Genomic DNA, 3,469 nt, shown 5'->3' on the forward strand with positions numbered 1-3,469 from the left:
CCCTCGGCGCCAACATAGCTCTGCCATTGTTGATAATGTCTCCTTTCTGGTTTTTAATGCTCATGTGTATATCTAGAAGGATAATTCGACCAATATAACACAAATTGCAATTATATCATCAGAAAATATGGTATTTGAAGTTTCTAATGGTATTGTTTTGTGATATATAACCCGTGTTGTGTTAAGTTGGTGAAATCATCGATGCAGAGATAAGCATGGGCCTTTTAAAGTGAAAAAGAAGACAATATGAATGAGCTGAACTTAGATTGGACGATAGATTATCGAAACATCTGTATAACAAACCAATGCATGTAAGTATTCAGTAATCACTAGCCCAAGTTTGCATGGATAATGATAGTGTAAGTGATTTTTCATGTGCTAAGTCTACCGACTTTTCAGTGTAGCAGCAAAAGTGAGATGAGGTTGTAATGTCCATTTTTGTAAATTTCTGTCCACAACATTGAAAAAATAGAAGGTTTCGAGCGGGAGACAAAATTATCACGCAACATCTATGCATGGAAGATTGGAGGCAAATAAGGACCTCAAAATGAACAAACAAACAAACAAACAAACAAACAAAATCATTCGGTAAATCTAATAAATAGAAGGAGTGTACAATTTGTTGTTGTTAAATGCTAGTCAAAATATTGCGGTTGGATGTTTCTAAAAATAAAATTCGGGATACAAATATTTCGCAACACTGATTTTTGCTCTGGCCAAGATGATAAACTCTATAGTTTCTTCAAATATTTCTAAAAAAAGATTGGAAATCATGTGATCATAGTATATATTGTACTTAGGAAATTATCTCTACTCCTAATGGAGCAGTTGGTGAATAGTCTCCACGGTTTATTTTCGCTGGGTTTTTTTGTCTCTCCTCCCACCACCCCCTCCCATCCCGGTCCATCGGTTTATTTTTCTTTCCACTCTTTATTACAACCAGGACTTTTCTAACGCATAACAAATCACGGATCTAACTTCCTTAAATTATTCATATCAATCGATCCTTTTATTGGTTCAATTTGTCTTAGGAAACAAATAACAAATTTTTAAGAAACAAATAATAGATTTGAATCTAACTTTCCTAACTTATCTAAATCAATCGATTTATCTCATTAGTGAAATTTGTTTTAGGAAACAAATAACAGACACGTCACAAACTTTCCTCCCAATAAATAGTTTCTTAATATTTGCAAACTTTCCTAATCAGACACGTCACAAACGGGCAGGTACTGATATCATGTTACCAAACAACAAAATCCCATTTGCGTAGAAATCAGTTCAAAATCCTAACTTTCCTAAAAAAATTACCTTTCCTTGATAACATCCAATATTTCCTATGTTTTCCACCTATTGAAGGAAATCACCCCTCCATCAATATTAGCATTTTTTTAGAATGAGATCTCCGGGTTATGATTTTTTTGCGATTCTTTCCAATTGTGACCTCTCCTTCCGCTCCGGCTCCTTCTCGCATAATCACCTCCACCACAGCCAGCTGACGCCACCCTAGACCTCTTGCCTCTCCACACCTTCTCCGCCACCTCCTCCTCGTACTCCATTGACAATCCCTCCGCCACATTTGTCCACAGCGGTGTCGAGGGCATGGCGCAACAGCGTACCAGTTGTAGAGCAGCGCATAGCAGTAGGAAGAAGCACGCAACAGGCGAGGCGAGCGGCCGACGATGGAGGGCAGAGATGTGGCCGAAGTGGCTGAGGGGGCGGCCGGCAGAAGATGGCCGCGACAGGAGGTGGCGCGAGGCAGGGGCGCGACAGCGGGGCGAGCGAAGGGATAGGCGGCAGCAGACGGGGCGAGCGCAGCCAGCGAGAGTGTGATGCACGGCCAGGGTGGGCGTCGCGCGGGGCACAGTGGTGCGGTGGCTGTGGCGAGCGTGATGGCAATGGCAGGCGCGACGGACGCATGTGGCACGTGCGTGGGCATGGAGAGCCAGAGAAGAGCTAAAGGTTCGGGCATGGGCGCGCATAGGAGCGGGCATGTGCCACGGGGTCAATCCGAGGAGCTCAGTGGCTACCCCTGCAATGGCCATGGCGGACGGCGGTTCTCGGCCACGGCGAAATACCTAACGAGAGCAAACGAGAGGGAAAATTGGGGAAAGGCAAGAGGAGATCACGGCGGTGTCAATGGCACCCTAGGGGAAGACAGGGGAGCTCGGGGCGGCGCGGATCAAACGGCAATGTCGCGGTGGCCGAAGGTTGAAGAAGACGGCAACGACGTCGATCTGGGGGTGCTGGACTTGATCTCGTTGGCGCAGACGAAGTAGCGGAGGCATTCGGAGCTCCTCGACAAGCTCCTAGCCAGCAGGGAGGGTAGTGGCCGTGTGGACGGGGTCGGTCATGGTGGCCGTGGCATCTGACTTCGTCCAGATCACCGGGATAGAGCGAGCGAGGAGGAGAAGTGGATCTGGGAGGGGGCGTCGAGGAGGAGTGAGGCCATGGGGGCAGGGGAGGCAGGGCGTCACCCTTATCCATTCCCCTTCGATGCTAGTGAGGTGGTCGGGCGGGAGCCCGACTCTGTAGCGACGCGCTCGGGGAACAGGAGAAGACGACCGTGCGGGGACTGGACCACTGGGCCAGTTCGGTGGCAAGGCCCGGGGGGTATGGGGAATCCCCTTTTTCATTGTTCTTTTGGTTTTTAATGTATTCTAATCCGTTTCTCCTTTTTAGCACCGTTTTCTATTTATTCTTATATCAACTAAATGGATTTTGTTAATTGTGAAACTATGCACACAATTCGAGCACAATATGTTTAGGTGGCACAAAAAGTTTGGGTCCAAAAGGAAATACATAAAATTAGGTTTATATTTAATTGGTTATTTTAACTACTGTTGGACCTCTTATTAATTTTACAAGATTTAATTTTGGGGTGAAATAATGTTGGGCTCAACATGTCAAAGATCAGTGGAATTTATAGAATATGGTGAACATTTTAGTTTTACTGTTTGATAAAATAATTTATTTGACTTTATTTTAAATTTGAATTGGGCTTTGATTTTTATCAAGTGGCAGTTTGGCTTAGCAAGCCCGATGACATGGCATCATTAGGGGGAGGTCACTATAGCTAACGACTTGAGGTGTTACATAATCTTTCCATTTCTGAAATTTCATTGTTAAATGATTGGGGAATATATCACAGTATCCATTAGTTCAGTCAAGCTCACCACAAGTCCACACATTATTGCCAATTAAGTAAGTCTTATTGGCGGGGAGAATAGGTTATGTGTGTGTGTGTGTGTGTTAGAGAGAGAGAGGGAGAGAGAGTGAGGAAGAGGGAGGGGGAGAGAGTGTGTGTGAGAATTTGATGGTAAAAAAGGTCGCCAATGTCGTAATATTGAACTCTTAAAGTTAATGTGGCCCCGTTGCAACGCACGGGCGTTCTTCTAGTTAGTATTAGATTTGGCAGCTGTGGATATTTTTTTCGCGAATACGCAAAAGTGCGTATCATTTCATTGAT

Source organism: Triticum dicoccoides, chromosome 3B (assembly GCF_002162155.2).
Source record: "Triticum dicoccoides isolate Atlit2015 ecotype Zavitan chromosome 3B, WEW_v2.0, whole genome shotgun sequence".
Lineage (NCBI taxonomy): Eukaryota > Viridiplantae > Streptophyta > Magnoliopsida > Poales > Poaceae > Triticum > Triticum dicoccoides.